Source organism: Chaetodon auriga, chromosome 10 (assembly GCF_051107435.1).
Source record: "Chaetodon auriga isolate fChaAug3 chromosome 10, fChaAug3.hap1, whole genome shotgun sequence".
Taxonomy (NCBI): domain Eukaryota; kingdom Metazoa; phylum Chordata; class Actinopteri; order Chaetodontiformes; family Chaetodontidae; genus Chaetodon; species Chaetodon auriga.
Genome location: NC_135083.1, coordinates 24,405,247 through 24,432,861, shown reverse-complemented (window position 1 = coordinate 24,432,861; position 27,615 = coordinate 24,405,247). Strand labels below are relative to the sequence as shown.

General features: G+C 41.6%; 1 protein-coding gene across 1 annotated transcript in view; it reads left to right on the top strand.

Annotated features, from left to right (window-relative positions):
- Positions 1-27,615, top strand: part of LOC143326492 (zinc finger protein PLAGL2-like) — a 41,419-nt gene that overhangs the window by 4,127 nt on the left and 9,677 nt on the right. The gene's annotated exons all lie outside the window — the stretch shown is intronic.

The following is a 27,615-nucleotide window of genomic DNA, read 5'->3' as shown; positions in this document are numbered from 1 at the left end:
TACTATTTGTTATTTTCTCAGGACAGCAGGGGAAAAAAAAGGCTCAGAGCCTGAGAACTGGAATGCAGTGTGGGACATCGCAGAAGAAGTGTCTGTGTGTGTGTGTGTGTGTGTGTGTGTGTGTGTGTGCGCGCGCGCTCAAACGTAAGGGATGAAGTTTGTGTACTTGCCCTTTTCGCGTACTCACATGTACATGTGTTTACATGCATGTGTGTTCAGTGTCAGTGAGGAGCAGTCAGATGTTTGTTTATTTGTGATCGTTGAGCTTTCAGGCAGAAGCGGTCGGTCATTCGGGTCACTCTGAGAGAGGGGCGGCTGGAAAGGAGGAGAGAGATGCTCAATGGACTGTGTGTTGGTTATCCAGAGAATGAAAGAGTGAAAGAGAACACAGTCGGGGTTTCAGAGACAGACAGGAAGAAAGAGAAGATGAGAAATAGGGAGAAAGGGGAAAACCCAGCTCAGGTTCAAATATCCATCCCTGCGTTTCTCCAGCTCTGCTGAGTGCTGATGATGTTTCAGAAGCTCACACGCAATAAAAAATAGTATTACCTGAGAAGTGTTTTGTCTTTCTCTAAATGTGTCTGTGTCCTGAGAACTGTCCTGCACTGACAGCTGCAGTCAGTGCTTTGTCACATTACTAGTCTTTATTACTTCTTCTTTAATCTAACATTTACTGATTTCAATGATAGTTTTGCCAGTTTTGGCGAGGCTCTTGTGTTGCTGCTTGTTTCACATTTGAGAAAAAATGTTAATATTCCCCAAAGAAGAAGTGACAAAAAAAGTTCTGTTTTTGTATCAGTACTGAAACTCAGGAACACCAAAAAGTGTACCCAGCCCTTCAACACGCAGTCCTGTTCCTTCAAGACTGGGACGCTGGGTACAACCTGGATATATTAGAATGTGGTCATTTGCGAGTGTAACACTGTTTTCTTTTTTCTTTTGCATATACAATTATCCCAGTATTGCCAGCAGATTTGCTGCGTTTGTCACATTGGTCTGATGATAGCAGTAGCTGATGTTGGCTAATGTCAGTGAAGGTTGAAAACTTGTTGATTTTACTGAGTCAGTTTGGCGGTTCTGACAGATTTTTCTTTCTTAGTTAATGACCCTTCTCTACTTGTGTTACTAATACATTTTGAAATTGGTCATCAGGCCATACTTGACAATGTGGTAAGCAAAAGTTACCACATTGAGGTTTTCTTTAATGTCTGAAATTATTTTGAGGAAGATGGAAATAAATTAAAGGAAACAGTTTTTGTTTCCTTCTTTTACATTGAAGTTGATCACTCTACTGATTCATACGATGTGCCTGTGAACACTGTGGCTCTTTCACATTCGATTAACATGGTTTTTATTTGGGATAAAGTTGACAAAAACATGCACTAACATTACTCTTGACTCTCTTTGTAGTAAGCACAGCGCTATATACATTAACTACATTGAGTTGGCAGAGAGAAGAATGATGCTTTGCTGTGTAATAGACTGATTGAAAACAGACATACAAATGTGTGCAGTGCAACACACACACACACACACACACACACACACACACACACACACACACACACACACTCTCGCATACACTCGCATACACACAGATATTTACAAGGCTAAGTAAAAAAAAGAACTTTAATTTTTTGTTATGCATAGGCACAAAGTTAATAATATAGGCACACATGCTCTCATTTACTCACACTCTCGCAGAGGCTTTTTGGACCAGCGCACATTCTGATGGGCCCTGCAGTATGCCGGTCAGAAATAGTAAGAGGATGCTAGATGCTTGAACCACATACTGCCACTTTTCCTTGTGGATCTTTTTCTAGGAAGAGCGGGGCAGCTGTGGCTTTTCAGAACCTAGATCCATCCATCAACCAGCGCCCATGGTTTACACCACACAACACATACACTCTTTCCTCTCCCTCTTTTCCCTCCCTCCCCTCTTCCCTCCTTTCTCCATTTCCTTGTATCTTAATTTTTCCTTTTCTTCTCTCTGTCTCCCCCCCCCCCCCCCTTTTCTCACTCTCACACTCTGGCCATCCGTCCCTCTCTGTTTTGCCCCTCATCCTTCTCTTCCAGACTGAGTTTACAGCCCCCAGGCCACTTCCGCCAGGCTGTCTGCAACAGATTTATTAATAGGCTTTTCTCTCTCTGCAGTAAACACACCGTTGGTTTAGGGGGTCGTCTCTCTGACACTGATAGACTTGTACTTAACCTTAGGTGCTGACTGACTTGGAAGAGAGGAAAGTGTGTGGGTTTCAAAGATAGATTTAGTCATAGATGGACGGCTGGAAATAAACAAAAATAGGAAACAGAAATGACTTACAGTGAAAGAGCCAACAAGGTGTGCGAAGTTTTTTCTTTTTTTAAGGATTTTTCAGAGTTTGATGAGGTGAGAAACAGGATGTTATGTCACAAAGGTCATTTGGTGGATTTAGTTGTGTGTGTTGCAAGCATGCAGTGTATGTCAGAATGCTAATCCACTGTAATACACCTCAGCAGTTGCAACAAAATTGTCTCACTGCTCGGTCCATTTATTGATTCTGGTTTGGAGCTCTCTATCAATGCACACATCAACAGACGGAGTGGCCTGGTTGTCATGAAGTTGTGGAAGTTGAAAATCTTTGGTCCATGTGGGTTGAAAAGTAAAGATTTAAAGTTCCTTCTTGACCAAAACAAGTGACCATTCACCTCTTCAGTTACAGTTACTTACTATGTTCTGTCATGTCCTGTGATAACTGTGAGGATTTACCACTCTGATTTTTTGTTGTAATTTCTGATTTCAGACAGAGGGAAAGAAAAGCAGGCTTCTCATTTCTAGCAGGCCAACGTTGACTTGTCTGCTGAAATGACAAATGTAACTAGCAGTTGTACCAAGCTAGCTAATTAAGCTAACATAGCTCCAGGAGTTGAAAACAATGTTTCTTTCTTAATATTGAACTAATTCAGCTACTTTGTTTTAAAATGGGAACCCGTAAAAGCATCTTAAATAGTTACTCGATAGCCGGGCCTATATAATTAGTATTATTCTAAAAGACTGAGGCTAAAGCCATGCGTCCCAGACAAAAAGCCTGCATCCTCACCAGCTGATGGAGCAGACATGAAAATAAAGACACAACATTGTTGTCTTATTGCAGTGTAGAGCTATTAAGTCCTCGTGTTACACGAATGATGAGGAATTTTCAGTGCTTAGCTCACATACTTGGACAAGCAGGCAGGATTAGATTATCACTGTTAATGTAACGAAAGAAAAGGCTCTCAGGATGAGGATAACCATGCTCTTGATGCAATGCTTTTTCAGGTAATGAGTTAGAGGTAACTTCCCCAAAGAGCATAGAAGAGGTAACCTTAACGTCCTGGAGCATCCTGGAGCAGAGGACACAGAGGAAATAACAAACTGTTACACAGTAGAAATGTTCGCTGGCTTGGGCAGTAGCACTGGGGTAGTTTGCCTCTGTGGGAAGTAAGCTAGTCAGCCAGACATGCTAACATTTACAGCCTACATTAGAGCAAATAAACACTGTTTAATCCTTCCTTACACTTTATTTTACACACTGTAAACTGGACTGCATGACTGGATGGATTCTGGTATGTTAACAGAGTCCAGAGTGTGTCTTTCGTGTGATGGAAATTAACTTATTGCTTTTGGTTTTGATTTTTATTTCACCTCATGGTGAATTCATTAAGCAGAACGTTGCTAGTAAAAATAGATTCAGCTAACGTGTTTTGAGAAGCAAAGGGAGAGAGCAGATATGGGTGAATAAAACCTCATGTCAGGCTTTAGCATGACACACAGGTCTCCCTCGACATACAGGCTTACCCCAGTTCATTCAGCAGTGGGCTGCTCCTGTGTCAGCCACAAGAATTCTTTATATTGTAATGATTGTGTTCGTGGATGCTTTAGGAATAATCATGTTGTGCTATTGAAGAAGGCAAATCACACTTCATATCAAAGCCAGTCATTTGTAGGCTACATGTCCACATGAAGATAACATCAGATACAGGCAACAGTAGACAGGCAGCCAGCAGTGATGTTTTTAAGTGATCTTATCGATACCTTCATGTAGCTAAAGATAAGTAAAATATTTTTTTTGAAGAAGTAGCTAAATCAAAGACAATCAACATGCAAAGAAAAGTGCATTCCCTCTTAAAAAACGTGTTGCACGGTGTCTGTTTCTAACTCCATGCACAGTGGATGTAACACTTAACTTGACTCTTGACTAATGATCTGAGACTTGACTTGCAATCTACCTCAAAGACATGAAGCTTGACTTGGACTTGCATGGAATGACTTGTGAAGATCTCCGGCCGACACACAGTAATCTGTATTAAAACACACAGTAACTCTTATTTTGAGTAGTTCATTGACCGAGGACTGTTACACTTTACTGGAGTTGGTTAGGCAAATGATAATTGTACTTATACTCGAGGAAAGATTTTTAATATTCTACCTGCCAGTAATCATGCTGAACAGAATGCTCAGGAAAAAGCCAGGGAAGTGGCATCAAAGTGTTATTTTGTTTTAGCACTGTGAACTGCCGATTTCACGATCAATTAATCTGTTGATTGCTTTCTAAATTAATTGAGTAATTGTTTAGTCCAGAGCCCACAGGGATGTTCAGCTTCTTTGTTCCTTCCAAACTGATTCAGTTTCTACAAAGTTGAACTGCAGCAGATCCTCTCTTTAGCAGCACTGAAACCAGCCAAATATTTGACATTTTTGCATGAAAAATGATTCATCATGATTCATTAATTACCAAAACTCTTCATGATTTATTTCCTGTCAGTTGAGTAATTGGTTAATTGACTGAGTCGCATTTTTGGATATATTATGTCGTTCATCTTATGTCATGTATAGCATTACTAATTCTACATACGCTTTTGAAGCTTCTAACCTTGTTTTAGTGGGATGTGACTGTCCTTTTTTCTCTTCTGCTATTGTTTATGATTCAGTTATTGATCTGTGGGGTGCGATGCTGCATACAGCTGCCCTTGCAGTGATAAATAAAGCTGAATTGAATTTTTAAATTTAGTTTGAAAATGTATTTACTCCCTTATGTGACATAAATGCTTGTAATTCATCATGAACCGTAGCTGCATTGCTCTTATGAGCGAGCATTTGGAAGCGTACTGAAAACCAGTGAAACACGCGGCCGGTGAGGAGTCGGTGTCACACAGAGACGACTCTGACTGATTCACATAGCTCGTGGTCAGAGTGACTGTACGGTGACTAAGTCAGCAACTGATGATTGTTTCCTTCATGAATAAATTATAGAAAAAGAGCCAAACACAGACACAATCTTGAATTCATATTATTATTATGTGTTCACATAGTAAGCTGCGACTGGAGCCAAGGTGGAGGTATTGTGGTGCACTGGTATCACATGCTGTATCACCAAGGAATGCGCCAGTTCTAGACCATCTCATGTGCACATGAAAGATAGTTAGAAAGGACTGATGCATGCCAGAGTGTTGTTGAGATTCAACACGTGACTCAGCACAGAGATATGAGCGTGTGTGTGTGTACAGTAATATTTGGAATATGGAGCTGGTCTGTCCAGCCCAGTCTAGAGATGCCGACTAGTGAGTCAGCGGATGGGATGAAACTCGATCCACGCAGCGAGAGAGAGAGTGAGAGAGTACCTCCTGACTCATACTCTCACTCTCACACACACATCCAGCTACAGTAGCGGTGACAGATGATTGGGCTGCTCCTGATTCACACTCATGAGCAAGTAAGAAGGGAGACGGGAAAAAGGGAGAGAAAGCAGAATGTAGTCACATTGTCTGATGATACATCCCTTCTTCCTTCCTCTGAAGCGATTTTTAATAACGCCTCCACCACCCCGCCCTGCTCAGCAATCCCCTACTCACTAAATAATGCCAAGCAAAACGTCCAACTGCCTGGTAGACAAAAGACATTTCTCCAACATGCGAGCGTTCACTGTTCGAGACGCAGCTGGAAAGATGGACAGTGAAAATCAGAGTTACTCATAATATATGAGAATTAGTTGAAACAAATAAAATATTAACTAATGCACTTAAAATATCAAAAGTAAAAGTAGTCATTATAAAGTACGGCCTCTGTCAGTGTCAGAAATATTATAACATGCAGTTTATCATTTATTTGTTTTGAGCAGCATTTTAATGTTGCTGGTGAAGGTGGAGCCGATTCTAATTTCAATAGTTCCCTCTGAAATCTGTGAAGTATTAAATAGCAGAAAATGGAAATACTCAAATAAAGTGCAAATACCTTAAAACAGTACTTAAGTGGAATACTTGCTTAAAAGTACTTGGTTACATTTCGCAACTGCGTGCAGGTAAAATGTACAAGGAAAATGCTCAATTCTGCATATCAAAAACGTTTTGATCCTGGCTAAACTCATCCAACACATCCGAGAGGGATTATGAGCCGTTTCATATGCTAGGTATTGTGTTAAATTGTGTTATTACAAGTAAAAAGGAACTTTGTCCACATAGATTTGGATATTTATCTTTATGAGATGTCCTTGCGTCTTTGCAGTGTTGATACATTGAATTTATCATTCTGACAAGCAGAAATTCAGTCGTAGATATCAAAAAATTGTATGTATTAAGATTTACATCATCTTCTAAAACACCTATACTGAACGATTATCCAGATTGTTGTTGAGTCCTTTTTCTCAGATTTGAATGAAAATCTAATTCATTATATATACATTATACAAGTGAAGTCATTGTTTGGTTTGGTTAGACTGGACCAATCAGAATTTGAATTCAGAAAATAGCAAGTGATGAAAACAGAATAACAAGTGCAGTTTCTGCAGTTATCATCATGACCAGCAGAAATTCATAGACATCTAAATTGTAATAATGGACTATTTAAGTTTGCCATACTGACACAATCCTCAAACAGGTATGTGTTGTACATTTATGATGTCATTAAACATCTACATCAGCCCTGGTATTTAGCATTTATATGCAGCATATAAACAACTCTAAACTGCTTCATGATAAAAGCAGATGGAAGGACATTTTAAGCCTTTTTTTGCCTCTGCCAAGGAGATTATGTTTTTGGTTTGTTTGTTGATTTGTTTGTCAGCAGAATTACAGAAAAGCTGCTCTCGGGTGTAACATGGGCCAAGAAAGAGCCCAATATATTTTGGAGTGCATCCAAGTCACTGGATGGATGCACAAGTGATTTTTCACTTTTGTTTAACATTGCGAGATGCCTTGGTGGAATAAATGCCAACCATTAATGGCCAGTAAATGGTAGTTCAATCCAAAACATATCCAGTTGTAGAAAAATAGGTGTGGCAATGGAAACACATACAGACATAACATGCAACTGGTTTTATTCATACTCCCGTCCAAATGTGATGGTCTGCAACAAACACTGAGATATTAAGAAGAAATGTTCCAACTCTACAGTAACAGGTAATAATGTTGCCTGTGAAGTTTGTGCTTGCAGATTTGCATTCATACAAGAGTATTTGCCTTGGAGGAGGTCTCTTCGAGTTCTTAATGTATTTGTCACTCAGAACTTCACAGAACTGTGAAGCATCTGTAACTGGTCTGTACAGTGAATGATGGATAGCACAGTGTAACATAGCTGATTCCACAGATGAACAAATCCTCGCAGTGTGTTATAAAATATTTAGGATTTATGAAGAGTGTATCCACGTGAACAAAGAGTTTCAAACTGTACATAAATATATAAATTAAAAAGGTGCTCTGTTAGCCTAAAGGTTAAGACCTGCACAACATCACCATCCACAGCTTGAGTCCAGCTGGGGTCCATCCTGTCTCTCACTGTGTTTCCTACCTGGGCCTCGCTAACTCAAAGTCCCCTTACAAAGCTTTCTTTTCCAGAGCTTTCAGCCACATCCTGTGGTCTTCATCTGCCAACAACAATTTAAAATACAGAAATCTATCAACATTCACATGATGAATACCTTATGTCTCATATTCAAATAAAATTAGAAACTGTTCCATATGATTGCATTTGTGTTATATATATCATTCATTGTCTATCAGTTGCAGATGTTGAGTTACAGTTGTTGACAAATATATTAATGTCCTTATATCCATTTCTGCCTACATACTATGATAGAGCATGTTTTTCTGCTGATTCTAATTCTTAATAGGAGGGTTACATTTTAGACCCAGTGACTGATTTTCTTACCTGATTCCAGGAAGGCTTTGCATGCATTACTTCAGTGATCGCCATCCTAATTACCACCAGGATGTTCACACTCGTCTTCTATCCTTCATCAGCCGTTAGCTTCCCTGCTTTTCTTCCCTGTCTGTCCTGTTTCTTAACATGCGTCCTCTATTCCTCTCCCCTCCTGGCTCTCATTCTTAATGCTGTGTTTTGATCAGTTGCTGAGCCGCCTCGCTTCCTCCCATCACTGTGCATTTGCCCTCTTTTCTTTAGCCATACTTCTCCTCATTATTTTCTCAAGCATATTCCTTGGTGCCGCTCTCTTCTCAGACCTTTGAATTTTTCCTGTTCTCCTCTGTTTTTCTTTCCTCCACAACCACTTACCAAATTAAACCCCTCACCCACTCAAATGCATTCCATCAGCTTCATAAACACACACGTGGTACCAAACATGTAATGGTACTCAGAGGGACTTCCTCCTCTCTCCACCTCTTCCCTCACATCTTTCCATCTCTTCTCCCCACCACCCCGTCTCTCTCTCTGCCTCTCCCTCTATCTTCTGCTCAAAGTCTTGGTGAACAACAAGTTGGAAAAATGAAAGTAGGGTGACAACTGCGAGTCCCCTTTTTGCGTCCCCTCCAGGGCCAGTGTGAAGTTTTCAGTTTGATTGAAGGCCTCTTTTCTGTGGTGTGCGGTGTGAAAGCTGTCCTAATTGAATGATAAAGTGCTCCGAGATGGAGTCCAGTGAATAGGCAACAATGGCCAGCCTGTGTGTGGTAGAGGGATTTTGGTTCACATCCAGCCTCTGCCTCTCTACTCCGAGAGGGGGCCTATTATAACACTCTCTGCTGGACTCGGTCACGTGATGTTGCCTCGCTCCCTGCTACTCACCCCGCTCTCCTCTCCTGCCCTCCCCATTCGTCCCCCCTCCCCTCTCCCATCTCCCCCGGCCCAGTGTGGACTGGCCAATCTGGTCACATCATCGGCCTCCTCTTCACTCTGCTGGTTTGGTTGGATGGTCTCATTTTGTCAGTGAGTGATTTTCAGTAGCAGCTATCTGTGTACGTATGTGTGTGTGTGTGTGGGTGTGAGTGTATGTGTATCTGTCTGTCTGTACATATCTATTAAGTCAAAGCAGATCTCTGTGAGCCTATCCTGTGTATCTAGGACACCAGGGTGAGAAACAGACTGTAAGAAAATGGAGCTTTCTTAAGTTTCAGAAATGAAAAATCACCTGATTCCAAGTCAAAGATCCCTAGTTTTGGCTTTTGCTCTTTGTGTGAACAGGAGTTATGAGCAGGTCAGTGTTTTCCGCTTGTTAAATTGTTTGGAGGGGTGGGTGGGGTGGGGGGTAAATTTTGGGGGTCTGAAGAAGTTAACGTATCTAATATTTCACAAGAAAAAAAATGCGAAAATGAGAGAAAAGTTAAAACATGATGGGACATTTATTTTAGTTTGTCCTTATTTACTAAATTAGTGCACAAAAGAAGTGCAGACAAATACCAGCTGCACTGTCTGGAAACATCTGATGTAAACTCTGCTGCACTGTTTTATCACACACACACACACTGAGGGAGACTATAGCACAGAGGCAGAGATGAAGAGAGACAGAAGCACAAAGGATGCATTCTAAAGTTACTTTACAGTAGCTCTCAGACAGCTTTACCTCTTTGTTTCTCTCTGTTTTTGCTTGTTTTTTCCAACAGCTCCAGCCCAGCAGCTAATAATAACAGGCTGTTATTTTATCTTCAGAAAGTTTGTAAGAATTAAAAATGAATCTGCCAGAGTGATTTTCAGAAACTCATTCAGTCACTCATCTTTTTATTGAGCTGGTGCCATCAGCCCATTTAACTAGTATTTCTTCACACACACACACACACACACACACACACACACACACACACACACACACACACACACACACACAGCAGCATCCCTGCAGGATGAATACACACTTCCAGCTCTGAAAGTGTCTTCTCATCAACCAACATGCAGTTCAGCAGCCACAACCTTCATTTTCAGACATGAGTAACAGATGTCTGGCTTCAGATCTTACTTAGCAGCACTTAATGTGCATCAGATAAGCTGTGGCCTGCCTCATTTACATCTCTAGTCTTAGAAAATCTCCCACCACAATAAATAAAGACGGTGATGCAAAATGTGTGTCCCTGGTGGTCCTCTCGAAAATAGCCCCAATAATAGAAATATACTCTACTATACATTTTTTCGTATTTAGTCCTTCCTCAATCTTCTTATGACCTCTTAGGCTTATCTTGGGGAGGCCCGACCCTGAGGTTGAGAACCATCGTATTAGAGGCATGGTATCTTCATATATGATGATCCCAGTGGGCTCAATGGGCTCAGTGTTTCAGCGTAATCAGGTCCCCTTTTTCCAGCTCTTCTGATGCTGCATATTTAGATGTTAATCCTCAGTTTAATGTAAAAACTGACCCGTTTGTTAAAGTTTAGCCAGGCCAGGTTTGAAGCTGTTCACCTGCTGCTGGTTGTTGGTGTGAGGATGTGAAGGCGATTGGTTGATCTCCCTTCATTCTCAGCTAGATGGCAGCATGGCCACCAAGAACCCAATCGGTACTTTTCTGATATTAACTGATACTAAACTGATATCTAGAACTGCTGTGATTTGCAGGGGAATACTCGCTGCATGTGGAGGAGTTGAGTTGGTCGGTTTTGTCCTGACCGGCAGGGGTGTTAGCCGGCACGGAGGGGCTGAAGATGGGTGTGCAGCACGGAGCTGTGGTATGGATGCTGGCAATCTGTTAACTATTTTACCCTTCAACTGAAACCAAAACCTTTTTCAGAGAAAGGCAGCGCTTCTAACAGAGCTCCTTACATTTCCCCCACCCCACACCCACACACACCCACACACACCCACACACACACACACACACTCTCTCTCTCTCTCTGTCAACACACACACTCTCTCTCTCTCTCTCTCTCTCTCTCTCTCTCTCTCTCAACACACACACACACACACACACACACACACACACACACACACACACACACACACATTTAAGTGTCAGAGAGGTAGTGAGGTGGAAGACCACCCTCTGGCATCCCACTCATTCAAATGAGTGTGTGTTTTTATCTCTGGGGGCTGGAAGAAAGGAGAAGGAAAGTGCTGTGTTAAAATGTGTTAATGAATAACTCTGTGCTCAACACTCTTACTGCACCGAGTCACCGTTAGTCCTTCCCTACTCCTTCCCAACACAACCTTTCCTTCTTTCTTTCTTTCTTTCTTTCTTTCTTTCTTTCTTTCTTTCTTTCAGTACATGTGTTAGCTTGCATTACACATTCATATTGAACTGAAGGATATTGTAGGTCAGATTGGTAATATTGGAGAATATAAAGTGATTCAGAGAGTTTACTCTCGGGGGTTTCATCAAGTATCGGACAAAAGTGAAATGTTGCTGCTGGCGCTAGAGGAGAAGTCTTGGGTTCACTGAAGTCATTAGGATTTATCCTCTGAGGACCATGAATATTCAGCGTTACATGACAATCCATCCAATCGTTGTTGAGATATTTCAGTGTAGACCAAAGTGTTGGACCAACCAACAGTGACAGTGCCGCTCCTACAGTAATGTCATTGGCATAGTTAAACAGTAGGTGAAAACAATGGCCAGATAATTAAGCTGCTGAAAATGCCAGATGTTTCTGTAATATGAGCAGATGTTGTCTTTGTTTAAGGCGAGGCGACTTTTGCTATTAAACACTCTGGGAAACCAAGTCTTCACTCCTGTCAAAATATTAGCACAGTGACATACTTTTTTATCAAGTTTTATTGTGTTGGTAATTTTATTTGATTTATGATTTATCAATAACTAAGACTTTAGTGGGTGTTAAGTTAACAGAGGCTCAGCATATTTATTGTTAGATCCTCTGCAGTCAGTGGCTGGCTCAAGTCAACCAGCTGCAGACATCAGCAGACGCTCTGTGCTGTCCCATGACTGTACTGCGGTCATTTTGTAAAACTTTGCCTTCAGTTGTATGTTGTGTGCTGATACATTGGATTAAAACAGACTTGATGGACTCTACATTTGTCCTGCTGCCATCAGTAGTGACATCATCAGTCAGGAGGAGCCACACAGGCACAAGCCAAAACACCTCCTCCACCATGTTTGACAGATGATGTGCATCACAGGCCAAAGGTAACGCAGCCGTACCCGCTGGACTTCTCTGCTCTGCCTGTGGCACTTGGCCTCAAACCCACTGGTTCCTACTGCTATCTGAAATCTGTGTAGCACACTATGTGCAGCTGGTTGGGATCATTTTTTATGTAAGGTAACATGGGCCCAGTGCTGCTATGGTACTAAAAACTGACTTTGCAGCATGTAGCAGACAGCAGAAACACCAAACTTTACAATGACATTGACATAGGAAGTAGATTTAATTAGCCTTATCATGGCCGATACTTAATTCCAGTATCCATCAGGTTTATTGGATTGGTGAATCCCTCGTTGAAAAAATAGTCAATTAGTTTATTAATTGATTGACAGAAAATTAACCTACAATCAAGTCAATTAATCAGGAAGATAGTTGACAGATTAATCAATAATGAAAATGATCATTAGTTGCAGCTTGAATAGAAGCCTGTACAGTCACCTCAGTTTGTATTACACACCTGCTGTAGGCTATATTTTGGAGCTTCTCCTTCCTTTGTCTCCCACGCTGGGCGGCCCACCTCTGATCTGTTACCCAATAGGTGCCGTTCTGCTCCAGTACAAAGAGTCATCTGTGAGGTCTGACACTGGAGAGAGGAAGAACGGGTCGTGGTGACGTGGGTGAAGCTCTGCTTGTTGTAGTGTGATTCTGTCAGGCCTGTGAATCTGGGGCCTTGGCCTGTAGTCATTTAGCAGTATACCCTAAGTCATTCAGCCTTTTTGTTACTTTCAGCACTAACAAAAAGGCTGAATGAGATGATTTTCTCTGTACTGCACAAACTGTCACTCTGCTGTTTTAAACCCCTGCATGTACACCAGCGTTGAGCGCGTGTTGTCTGTTCCTGTCAGCTGTTCTGTTCCTTTCTTTTCTCTTTTCATCTCATTCTTGTTATTTTGTTGTGCCCCCCCCCCCTCCCTCCTGCTGGCCTGTCGTATGGCTGTCATCTGCCTGAAGGTGCCTGAAGCCTCCGATTCTCAAGAACGTGATCAAGTTTCAAAAAAATTCAAGGAATGCAAGCTGCCCACTGCCCATTTTTCAAGGCCGTGTTTATGCAAGAATGTTATTTTTACAAGTCTCTACCTTTAAACTCCCACCCCCAACACACACACACACACACACACACACACACACACACACACATACAGTACTTTCCTCCTTTTCCCCTCCATTACTCTGAACATCCCTTAAAAATTCACATGGAGAATGGATAAAGAGGGGGGGTGGGGTTGGATGTGGTGGTGGTGGGGGGGGACATTCAGCAAACAAGAAAGCAAACAGAGGAACATTAGCTGTGTGAAAGGGGTAAGGAAAGAAAAAAAGTGGAAAAGGCTGCGGGATCTATTGAAACCTGTAGATTTCTGTAAACAAAAGCCCTTTTAACAATGCCTGTTGTTTTAAGTTGAGCTGACGTTGCCAAACTTAGAGATTGTTTGTTGCTGACCCCATCTGAATCAGAGAGAGCCAGTGGCAGCCCAGGGAAACAAAAGTGTCAGAGACCCAGTGGCTGCATGAACTGGCTCAGACCACAGGCTGCATGTGTTTCAATCAGAACAACTAAATAATGACTGTGTGCCAGTCTGTGTGTGTGTGTGTGTGCGCGTGCGTGCGTGTGTGTGTGTGTGTGTATGCGTGCATGCACGTGTATTGTGCATCGTCTTTCATAGATACATTGTTTTTATAGCTGCAAAAACTCACTGAATAGCAGGCTGCTACTAATACTAGACATCAGTATTCAGGACATTTTGTCAGCATTCCTACTGGCTTTAGAAAATAAGACAAGTGCAGTGTGAATCCATAGAGCCTTTCAGATAATCACCGTGTTATAGAAATCTAATGGCAATTTCATGTCTGAACAAGCACCCTGGTCAACTTTACTTAAAAATCATCAAAACTTAATCTTAAATCTTAAATCTTACTAGTTCTGACTGAATATTTCTGTATCCCTTCCAGCCTGGAAAGGATACAGAAATACGAGTCTGAACTGAACAGTGTCAGATGAACACAAAGGCCACAGAAGGGCAAGCTAAACCACTCACAGGGAGAAAGTAACAAGAGATAAAATGTGTTTAATAAACCACAAACATTAGCCACCAATGCAGGGAATAAGCCCATTTTCACATTGTTGATGTAAACATCAACAGCAGCATACTGGACTGAGTGAGTGATGTCTTGTCAGCTAGAAGAAAACATGCTCATGATGACACCAGAAAAGAGAAGAATTCTTGAAGGAATATCCAGATATTACTGACTTCTAGTTAAAATGTCTTCAGACTTGATGAAACACTGCCAGTGGAGGGAATTCATTTCGCTGGACAATACTGCAGTTTGGCCTGCTGAGAAGTTTCCATAACAATTATTTTGGAAAATGGAAGATAACTCTGGTAATATCAATATAATGGGACTTTGTGGCTTGGGGTCTGTTGAATCCAAATGAACCATCATGCACAGGAATTCTTGGGAAATTAAAATCTGGGAGATATTAAAGATGCTGTAATACTTTTATATGAGCAATGGATCAAATGACTATGTGAAGTGTGCAGTTCATGGGTCAGAGATTCAGAGATTTATCACCTGACAGCAGTTCTAGATGGCTGTAGCATGATGATCTAGCATTTTAGCATTTTTAGGCTAATTGTTTTGGTTTGGATTCCTATCAGGAGGAGACATACTGTAAAAGAAAGATTATTGGACTTACATTGGACTTACTTAAAGTGTGTGTGTGTGTGAGTGTGAGTGTGTATAAAAACTATTATTTTATGCATTCATGCACATTCCTTCAAGAGGGAGGTGGTCAGCTGGTCCCAGGTCTGCTGGCGCTGTGTCATCCTACAGCAGCCACACCTCCACATTACTGCGTTCAAAGCATCATAATGGCTGATGCCACACCAGGGGCGTGCTTTCAGATAGCACTCGCAGCTAATATTTACAGATGAATTCGCAGTGTACAGTGCAGTGAGCTCAGGTTGTGAACGCTGGTCTGAAGCCAGTACATCAGAGACTCATGGTGACACTGAGCTGACAGAGAGCAGTGTGTCTGGTGTGTTAATGCACTATGCTAACAGTAAAAACAGAGTGCATTGAACTAGCCATGCTCATGCTGGTGTAGCCTCACTAAGGGAGACAGAAAAGTAGAGATCAAAATATGCACATGAAAAAAAAAGATAAACTACTTTTATTTCTCGTGGACATGACTGATACAGTGTTTCAGCCACTGGCGGTCTTCTTCAGGTCAAAGTGCAATAAAAGTGAATTGGCAGTTAATTATGAAACATCACAACATTGTGTCATAATTAGCCTAAATGAGCCATCTGATCTTAGACATGTTCAGAATGATGACAGGCTGATTTGGTCACATCTCTTATTGTCATCACGCACTTGGAGAAGCCTGAATATGTTCACTCACAGCTGATCTGAATTTGCCAAATCAGAATGGCAACAACAAGCAATGAATACAGTTTTAAAAAATCTTTACTTATTGATGGACTTAATAGAGTGTTTCGTGATCACACATGAGAGATAGCGACGGGGAATATTGTCCTGGTGTCTACTGCATGTGGCAGGTTATCAAATCAGGAGATTCATCACACATAAATACTGGTGTAGGTTCACTTCATCACCTTTACCTGAGGCAGACCATCTGTGGCTGAAATAATTCCAGTAGTGGACCAAGGAGGAGAAGGAAGGAGCGCAGAGAAACAGGAGTTACTTTCCACCCTTTGGATCCTGTCGTGTGTTCATAGACACAGCTCCATGAGCAAAAAAGAAAGAAAATCTGGACCTCACTCATTTCTGCGTACAATCTTGATCACAATGTAATACAGTAATATCATGATAACAATGTGTCACGGCTATCTAAAGTATTCTGGCTTTGTACTCAATGTTACATATTTCATACAGTAAATGTTATAGGCTTCTGTTCTGTACTGTAAGTGAGGAGGACAGTGGTTGTATAAGTGCATGTTTGTTGTGTCTGCAAAGGCTCTGCTCTTTAAACATGTTGAAGAGAGAGAGTGAGAGAGAGAGAGAGAGGGGTGGGGGTGGGGGGGTGGGGTTAGAGAGGGGGAGGCCGATTGGCGTGACGCCCACTGGCACTGTGCCCACATCTCCGGCTGCTGTGGAGCTCCGTGTCATGGCCAGGACTCCCTGCCAGAAGGGCTTTCCCCAGAATCACCTCTACACACACACACACACACACACACACACACACACACACACACACTGACTCTTCCACACAAAAAACCACATGCCGTACACTCACTCATGCTGTCCATGTGTTTAATGTCAATATTTTGATAAAGTTCTGCCAAGCAAACACTATATGCTGTGCTAATGGTCTGACTCGGCCGTTTTTTTACTGCTTACCAATAACGAGAATGAAGTGTGCTTTAACTGGTGTTAATATAAACATCATGAAAATCAGAGGGCCTATAGGTTTTCTAAGATGCAGTTACATAACTGTTGTACTTAAGTACAATTTTGAGGTACTTGGAATTTCCTTGAGTATTTCTACTTTATGCTACCTTAAACGTCTACGACACAACATTTCAGAGGGCAACATCGCACTTTTTAGTTCATAAAAGATGATGATGCATTATCATTGATTAAACAGCGTAGTGATACAGAAGATCCACCTTAACCTCAACTTTATTCTTATTTATTTATTCGTTTGGTCAGCTGTGGTTGATTTAAACATGCTACAGACAAGATCAAACTTCATTGGTGTAAACTTTGATTTGACTTTGATGTAACTTAACCATATAACCAGGACTTATACTTTATTTACATTATTTTTACATTGTGGTATTTCTTCTTCAACTGAAGAAAATAACCTCAGTACTACTCATCAACCTCAACCCTTAAAAATATCTACAGATGCACTGAAATGAGGAAAGATGAAAGTTTCACATGTGGATGTGAGTGTATCATAAAGTTAAAATGTGATTAAAGCCATCTTTTAAAAAGTTTAGGAAATGTGATAAAAGCTCTTTGTCAGTGTGAATAGTATTGTTTCATCCCACAGGAAGGTCACAGAGGACATTTCGGTGAATCATATGTAATTAAAGACAACATGTGTCCCGGTTTAAATGTGACTTGGTAATACCTCGTGAAGTGATGTGCCCCTGATGGGACCAATTGAATTGACTTATTTAGAATTACTGCATAGAGAATGACATGTCAAATAGATAACCAAAGTTGCAACTCTCTTAATGTACAGAATAAAAAAAGTCCACATGTGGGATTACATGTGATCACCGTTCATCATGGAAGACGATTTGTACAGAAGAATCCGTGCATACTGTATGTGAGGGACAGAAAATGAAACAATGCCTGTTGTCAACAGAATCAACAGAATGCATTTGTTTTAATTTGGCCTGAAAATGTTACATAAGAGATGAGACCAGAAAATCCTATGGAGTGAATATCTGTTAGGACTACTTTGACAGCATCCACCCTCATCCTCATCCTCAGAGAATGCCCAAGTCCTTGTGCTGATTATGAAAGGAGATCGGTGAGAGAGATTCCTCTAAGTACAACCACCACAGAGAGAGAGAGAGAGAGAGAGAGAGAGAGAGAGAGAGAGAGAGAGAGAGAGAGAGAGAGACGCCCTGTTGGTGTTTGTTTGTGGAGCCACTTAATTTTCTAATTAGCCTCCACCAAACCCCAACCATCATTAAACGAAGCATGTGTGTTACCCAGATGTCTCTCTCCGTCTGATGGTACCAGCCTGGGCTTGAAGAGCCGACGGAGAGAAAGTGAGAAATGGTGAGACAGATGCGTCTGTGCTAACGTGACATTGCACTTTGATGGAAATTATGTTTATGGGAGATGTCTTACAGTGTGTGCCAGCTTTTCCACGCACATACACGCACATAGACACACACACATATACACACTGTAAGACTTGAAGACTGGTTATTTTGATAGGTGCCTCCCAAATGTGTCTGTGGACCGCAGAAGGAGACGAAGGAAGGGAGGTGAAAGAAAAGAGAAGAGGAGGCTCCTAATGAGCAGGCTGATTTCTGGGTGTTTGAATTGGCATGCAGGACAGAAAGAAGAGGAGGAATGAGGGATGGAGGGTGAAGAGATGAAGGAGCAGCAGATGCACTGGCAGGGAGGAGGAGGAGGATGAGAGGAGGAAGTAGGGTCGGTGCATGTTCTGTCAGACAGTTGTCCCTCGTTACTTATTTTATTTACTTATTTTATTTATTTATTTATGTTCTGGCCAAATTGCCAACAGCAGGAATAAATGGTACTGTCTTTCCCCTTTGAAAAATGTATCCTCTCTTAAAGTCAAACTGAAATTTTCACTTTTTGTGGAAAATTTCAATGATGCTGAAATTCGAAAAACGAGGATAAAACCGCTCATAACTGATGGAAGAGTGTTTAAGCTTAAAGCGTCTGGGTGGGCGTTTCTCTTAGGAGGGCTTGACTGACCTTTGAGAGTTGAATGCATTACTTACTGGTAGCCTCTGTTGCCCTCTGTAGTTCCACTCAGTCTCTCATTGAGCATTTCTTTCATCTGTCTGTCTGAAAAAATGTATTCATAAGGTTTATTCTGCATACATCACTTGTTATTACAAGTTGAAATCTTTGTGATTTTAACAAAGTTAATTTGTTAGCATATAAAAAAAAACTACAACTTGAATTTTCAGTTAGTTCTCAGTCTACGTAGATGGAGAAGTTGTTTACGTATAGCCACTAAAAAACCTTAATAACAACAACCCACATCAGCTTTCCTGCCTAAGACCCCTTCTTAACTAACATACAGACATGAAGACACCTCTTGTCATGATCCTGAGCTTGTTAAACAAGCAATCTAACGAACATTCAGGAAAAGTGCACAGCTAACAACAGGCAAGATATCTCATTAGCTGCTCAGCTGCAGCATGTTAAACAGCATGTAAAGAGCCCATCCTCATGTTCCCATGTTCCCAGGTGTGTGCCTCTTGATATAAACTAACATTGTAAGAGACTGGTAAGGTCTATATTTATAGTTCAAAGAACTAAGGGAGGTGGATGTTTCTGCTGTGTTTGAATGGTAAAAATACATTCACAGAGATCCGTTAGACACATAAGTGTCTGTCCATGACACGTAGGCTACAGCGCAAGTGTGTTTACTTTGTCTGTCATTCCCTATGTTGTAACACCGCCACTCTGGCTGCCTGCCAGCTGCTGTCAATCAAACACAGACATGCCCCAGAATATAGGAATAATTCTCATCTTTCTCCAGAGATCTTCCATTTAATAGTAAGAAAGTATTTATTATACATTTAAAAAAAACACATTGACATTGTTTTTGTATTTTTAATTAGGTTATCTTGCTAACATTACAAGTAATTCCCACTAGATGTACTTTTCATCCATGTTATTTAAATACCTGCTGAGTCATCATCAGAACCTGCACGCTCACAGTTTTCATGACACTGGGGTCTTAAGGGGGCGGCTGGAGCTTCAGGAGGCAGAGCAGTTGTCCACTTATCAGAGGGTTGGACCCCTGGCCCCTCTGGTCTACACGTCGAAGCCTGCTTGGACAAGATACTGAAACCCCCGATGCTACACCACTGGTGTGTGAGCATGTGTGAGTGTGAATTGTTATTGCTAGTACACTAGTGGCAAGGTGTAAGAACGTGTGTGAATGGGTGAATGCTGGCTTGTCTAGTAAAGTGCTTTGAGCGGTCGGTAACACTATAAGCACTTTATAAATACAGTCCATTTACCAGTATTGAAACGAGGGTCTCTAGCGAGCCTTAGCTGTCCTCCTTTTATGGCATGTGGTGATAGCCAGTAAGTTGTAGGCTAGTTCTGTAACCTCAGCACTCCGTACATTACCCCGTGATTCAAATCACAACACAAAATAATGTACAGAGCCATGGACTGATGTGGGTGCTCTTATGATTAACAGCAGGAAGAGTGTTAACTGCCTGTCAACTCCAAAAGTTGGGTTGCAAAAATAAAACAAAACATGATAACTTGCTAATCCTTTTTGACATGTACTCAGGGACACTTCGTCAAACTGTTGGGGGTAAACACGGTTTGTTTGCAAATGATTAGATTCCGTTTTTGCTTATGTTTTACTCAGCGTCACAATTAATTTGGAAACGGGGTCGTTTGAAATCTTTTTAGTGCCCACTTGACAGATGTTGCATCAGTTCATCAGTCCTGACAGAATCAGTCAGAGCCAAACATTCATGCACTCTGGAAACGTAACTAATCACTGAGAAAAAAAAAAGTTTTGGGTTATTACAGTTTTGCTAATATATGTACACAAGTCAAAGACGAACATCAATTATTATGATTCTAATTTCTGTTCTGATTTGAATTGAAATTTTGGACATTCCACGTATGATTATAAATGTTTGATTGGATTTGGGTTGAGTGTTGTGGGCCTGTGCATTCATGTGGGAAGAATAGGCAAGGACTTGTTCATGCATCTGTGTGTGTGTGTGTGTGTGTGTGTGTGTGTGTGTGTGTGTGTGTGTGTGTGTGTGTGCATATCTCAGAGTGTGTGGCCTGCGGTCTCACTAACAGACACATTCCCAGTGTCAAATAGGCAGCATGGACTCAGTGTCACCCCCAACAACCTGGCTGACCCCTACATCCTCCTCACCAGCTCAGCACACACAGACACATGCACACACACACACACACACACACACACACACACACTGGACAGATACATTAGTGGAAGTTTAACGAGTGATACTAATTGATGTGCCTCTAATTTACCTAATATCATCTAATATACCTGCAGTGTTACTTATTCTGCTACCGTCGCACTGTGCTTTTGTATCGTCTTTTGTAAATATTTTTGTATATTACGTGACAAATGTGTGTATGTTGAGACGGTGTAGCCTTATGCTAGGAATCTGTTCTCCTGTTCCTCCATAGGAACCCGTCCGTCTGTTGTGCCGCAGATGGATGATTGATCCTTATTGGCTTTGACTGTACGATTTCAGGAGACTGTCTTGTTTTACACATTTGAAGTATTCATTTCAACTCAGTTTTATTTTTTTATAGCACCAAGTCACAACAACATTGCCTCGGTACATTTTAGTTAACTCACTGGTTTCATCTGGCTTCACTGTTGAATGTAGCTGGATATCATCTGCATCATAATGAAAGTGTGTTTCCTGATAATATGTCATATGTTGTTATGTAGAAAGAAGAAGTTTGCATTTCACCCTGAAACCTATTCTGGAACTGTGTTTCCTTCCTTGTTTGTGCTTTAGCTGTTATATAAATTGTATGACATTGTAGCATGAGTTGTGGGGTTTATGCACTTCTCACTCAAGACACCACCGGGTGTGTATCCGTAATGTCGTGTATGCGTATTTGCTCTGTCCTCCAGACTCTCCAATGCCTACCAGTTGCGTTTCAGAAGAGGAGCGTTTTACCTGCCAAGCTTTGTTGACTTGTTCAGATCATGTTCATTTGGTCATTTTGCCTTGATTGTTGTGCTTCTACCGTGGGTAAGTAGGCTTCATAGTAAAATGCTTTTTTTTTCCTGTTTTAATTATGTCTAATGTTTTTGTACGATCGGAGGTCTGCATAAGGTGTTTTATTTTGAAACTTTACCAGAATCTCACAGTTCCGGTGTCTGACTTCCCGTGTGGCTCGATCTGCCCCGTGTAGATTGATGTGTCATCCTTCAAAAACAGACTCAGCGCGTTTTCTCACCGGTGCACAACATAGATACGCTTCTGAAATGGAGATGCTCCGTGTCTGGGGGAATTGCGCTCATTGACTATAATGGCAGCAACAAGCTCCATTATATGCATTGTGGACAGAACATGGATGTTACACACCCAGTGGAAATTAGTTGTTGGAGATCACTTGCCGTTATGGAGTATTGTGGAGTCATTTTCTGTTGATTCAGTTTTGTAGGGGAGGCTGTTTTTGTTATTTTTGTACGCTCTGCTGCTCATGTCAACTACCTAGTTATTGTTAGTTAGGCATATTATGTATTTTGTCACGAACATACAGGTACCCAACCCATACTGACTTCTCAGACACCAAAAATACCATTGTAGTCATAAAAGCATTTGTCAGAAGAGAATTTAACTTCTTACCCACAACATTAGAATGCAAACAAAGAACTTTGCCTCTCCCAGGCTCTACAAATACATCTTACCACCAAGAAGCTTCCTTCCTAAAACAGGACAGAACGATGTGGCTCTAGGAATTGCAGTGGTCAGCCAGTCTGCCACTTTTGTCCAGACTGAAACAGCTCAACAACTGTTGAATCCATAACATTTTGTACAGACATGCTTAGTCCCCAGAGGATGAATCCTACAGGCTCATTTTTACTGTGTGTTTAGCGCTAACAAGCCAAACTAAGAAGATGAATCTGGTAAAAATAACCTGCTGAACATCAGCATGTTAGAATTGTCACTGTGAACATGTTAGCATACTGATGTTAGCATTTAGCTCAAAACACTGCTGTGCCTAAGTACTGCCTCACAGAGTTTTTTATTTAGAATCTATTATTTATAATCTATTATAATTTTCAGTGTTCACAGAAAATGGGTAGAGCAGTTTGTTCATGAGTCACGGGGTTGGTGGTCCAATCCACTGTTCCCCCTGTCCGCAGGTCGAAAGACTCTGCAACCCCAAGTTGCTCCCGATGGGCAGGCCAGCACCTTGGATGGCATCTCCACCATCACTGGGGTGTGAATGGGTGAATGACAGACAAATTATAAAGGACTTTGTCTGTTAGGGTCCATTCACCACTCTTTCTGCTTCTGGAATGTCAGAAGTCCACCATTTCTTTTGCATTGCTATTTAGCTGGTTAGCTATATGTTGAATCACTGTTGTGTGCAATTGTCAATAAAATGTTCCTCCAACTGGATATGAACATGTCAGATAATTACTTAAATGTAGCCTCTAAATGAGTGCAACATCGATTACAGTAAAGGCAAATGTGTGTATTTTTTCACTGGCTTCTAACAGCGGGGTGAAGTCAGGAGAAATAGGCAGTGCAGAGGTGAAGGTGTTCCTTGGTGACAGTTAGATGAGCCCCCCCCCCCCAACCACACACACACACAACCACACCACAGCCTGGGCCAGGAGACCAGGGCAGCAGGGCTGGTTTTATGGCCACATCCCGACCCAATGCGGCCAGGACTAACTGTCGGGATGGATGAGGGTTTGGCATGGCAGAGCTGAGCTCCGTCTGGGGGGAGGGACTCTTCCTCTCGCCACCAACCGCTCCTCTTCACCCTGGTTCAGAAAGCACAAGCAGGAGAGGAACTGAAACCTGGGGGAGGAGAGGAGGAGGGAGGAAGGATGGAGTGAGACAGAAAGAGAGGGAACACTGGTGAAATAGATGAGGGGCTTGAGCTGTGTTGTCACTCTCGGACATGACAGAGCTGCTGCAGACCTCGCACTTTGCCCTCATGTCTTCTGCCTTTCAAGGTCGATTGATAATTCCCTGCCATGTTAGAGCATAACATTACAATGATAGAGTATTCATTTATTCTGTCATATTCTATCATAGATCACCATTTTTGTGCCGCTTTCTGATGTTTTGCAGATCACATGACTTGTTGATTAATCCCTACAATGGACACTTAATCTATTTAGTAATTTACACATTGATTTTCTTGGTCATTATTTATCTTTATATTTATTTATGCTGTGTTTGCCTGAGTAGTTGTGTTATCCTCATCTATAGCTTCTATCTGTTGCCGGTAACATTCTCAGAAAATAAATAAATCTAATCTAGTCCCAATTTGATTGAATATAGCAAAAAAAGAAATTTCCTGGAAATGTTTTCTGACATCACTGAAGTGAAGTGATAGCAGCCATGCTGCCTTCATCCTCCCTGGCTTCCAGTCCTGATCAATGTGGTTAGTAAAGCGTGACCTGCCACCCCGCCCTCCTCTCTCTCAGCCATGGACGGGTGCAAAGACCCTGATTCCACCACTTCAAATGACTCTCATTTTCCCTCCCTTTTCTGTCACCCTTTAAGCCTCTGGTCTACCTCGCTTCTGCCCAACACTAACCTCCCTGCTTACCCACAAGCATGTTAATGTGTCACATGCTTGTAATGGTGTTTTTAGTAACTTTCTAAAACCATGAATTTGTTCTTTTTCAGATTGTGACATATTTGTTTTTCAAAAGGTGAAAAAAAAGATTATTCTCTAATTATTATTAGAGAATTCTGTTGTGTTTCATAATGACATTGTTATTATTATTGTTATTATTATTATCTATTTATTAACTTTCTATTTACTGCATGTCTTTTTCAAGAGTGCTCCGGATAAGATAGGGTGTAATACCAATGAGTATCAGAAGAGACTGTGCAACTTCTGTCGTTCACAATAATTTTCTCTGTTTTAGTTCAAACGACTGAATGCAATATGTTCTCCAGAGCAGCCCCCCCCCCCAACCTTCCTTCTCTCCCCACGAGTGCGGCTGTTGTCACCTAAGCTCCGGATGGTGAACTCACTTTCTATATTTAGTTTGCTTGTGTAGTTTAGTCAAGCAGCTTCTGGAGCCGCAGCGTCTTGCTACACGATCACGGTTTCCCAGAGGCTGCCAGCCTGCTCTGCTCTGCTCTGGTCTGGTCCGGTCTGGCATGAGCACCACAAAGAATCGGACATACCCGTAAAGCTTTCTCACATGTTGCTCAGTATGGCTGTGGCAGGCAATGAAGGGGTTAATACTAGTCACTCAGCATGAGGGAGCCATGGCGGGCAGGCAGGCAGTGCAGAGGCTGACCTCTGACCCCTCAGGAAAGGAATGTGGAAGCTCTTTCATCCAGGACAGAAACTAAATACACCCAGGCGGTTGGAAAGTGGCAGTTCAATTCTGCTTTCAGCGTTTATAGGGGAAGTAAGCAGAGGTTCAATTTGAATGTGCTGTGGAGTGTTTGTCAAAGCGGCATCTGCCATTTTGGAATGGAGTTCCATTCTGCAGCAGTGTGTTTGTTACTTTGTGATCACTGCAGTGATGGTGATGTGTGATTAGTGGTTGGAAATGGCTGCAGTTGTGCTGTTTGTGCTGGCGGAAAATGCTGGGTATGAAGCAGTGTGCTCTGACCTAACCTATAACTTAGAGTGTTTGTAGTTATGTGACAAGATGGTCATTACCTATTACTGACATTTAGGGCTGCAACTAGTCATTATTTTTGTTAGCACTTAATCTGTCATTTTAGTTTCTTGACAAATTGATAAATTATTTAGCCAATGAAATATCAGAAAGTAGCAGAAAACATCCATCATAAGTTCCCAGAGTCCTTGGTGATGTCTTAAAAATTGCTTGTTTCGACCCAAGAACTGTCAAAACCCCAAAGATAGTTAATATATCATATTAGGCGAACGCAAGATAAAATAAGATAATCCTTTATTGCTCTCACAGTGGGGAAATTCAGTGTTACAGCAGCAAAGGGGATAGTGCAAAAGTACGAAGCATCAGTAAAAACTAGAAATGATAAATAAAGTAAACAACATAATTAGTAAAGTAGTAGTAAAACAATAGAATAGAATAGAATAGAATAGGATAAATCTTTATTGTCCACCGGGGGTGGAAATTTGTCTGTGATTCGAAAAATCGAAAAGGATTGAGTTCAGTTTCACATAGGATACACTGATTGCACAAGTGAATTTGGCAGTTTCTGTGTGTGTGGTCTACTGGGAGCAGTGTCGATTGTAAAGTCTGACAGCAGCAGGAGGGACGACCTGTCGAATCTCCTTCACACAGCGTGGGTGAAGCAGCCTGTCACTGAAGGAGCTGCCCGGTTCCGTCTCAGTGTCCTGCATCTGGTGGGACATGTCCTCCACCGTGTGACATAGCTGCTATTGAAGGTGCTTAAGAAATCAAATGAAAACACCACTATCACTGACCTGTGGCTGCTGAGGTCCTTGGTGTGCAGAGTCTTTGGCACTGGTACCATGTAAGATGTTTTTAAGGTGGGAGTTGGGGTCCTTGTTGCCAAAGTTGCTTTTAAAACCCCCCGGACTGCACGGGTGTTGTTTTGCTCCAACTCTTTCTTCATCCTGTAGCTGTTTTTCCCTCCCTGATCCTTCTCCTCAGCTCCCTCTGGACAGTTTTTCAGCTCCTCTTTATTTCCTGACTTAAGGACCCTCTTTTTACCTTGATGGGGGCCTTTATGTTAGGAGTAATCCAAGACTCGCTGTTGGAAAAACACTGGGAAGAGGGAATTCCTCATGTTTCACAAGCTGGAGCCAGCAAATTCTGGTATTTTCCCTTGGAAAATGTTTTCAAATATTAATCAGTGATCTCAATTATTGTTGATTGGAATATAATTAGTTGGCTCATGAATCAGTATTGGATGATATTTAACGTGATTTCATGCACTTCATATGAAAAGTTTCCATCTGTGCTCCATTTTTTTATTTTCATTTTATAACCCACTATAGAACTGTAGAATTAGAATAGAATGAAGTTCAAAAACAGTAGGTTTATGGTGTTGCACAGTGCTCCATTACATGATGCTGGAGTTAAACAGTCTGAGAGGTGTTGGTATGAAGGACCTGGATGCAGCAGTCTGCTACTGAAGGAGCTTCTTAAGCCCCCAACCATCTCATGCAGGGGATGGGATGGGTTGTCCATGATCAATGTCAGCCTAGCTAACATCCTCCTCCTTGATGGTGTCCAGAGGGCAGTCCAGGACAGAGCCAGCTCTCCTGACCAGTTTGATTAGTCTTTTTCTGTCCCTCCCAGAGCTTCCACAGCCCCAGCAGACCACTGCATAGAAAACTGCAGATACCACCACAGAGTCATGAAATATTTTTAACAGTGTCCTACATATTTCAGAGGACCTCAGTCTTCTCAGCAGATGAAGACAACTTTGGCCCTCCTTGTACAGGACGTTTGTGTTGTTTGTCCAGTCCAGTTTGTGGTTAAGGTGAACACCCAGGTATCTGTACTCACCCACAAGCTCGATGTCCAAACTCTGGATGTTCACCAGTGTGATCCATGGCACATTCCACCGCCTCCTTTGTCTTGCTGGCATTTATGTGCAGGTGGTTCAGTCCAGACCAGTTGACAACTATATGGTATAAATAAATATTGGACTGAGTCAATTTTGCATGATTAAAAATATATGTTGTATAAATATACTTCATTTGTGACAAACAATCAAATTGATGTGACAAACAAGGAAAATGAAGACTTGGAGCATGCAGCAACTGAAAATCAATATGAAGATGCCAGAGAGAGGAGTAATGGGCAGACAGCACTTCAGTCGCCAAAGCTTTGTTGTTGTTGTTTCTTTGTTGTGAATGCCTAGCAGGGATTGCAACAGCAAATGACATTATATAAGATG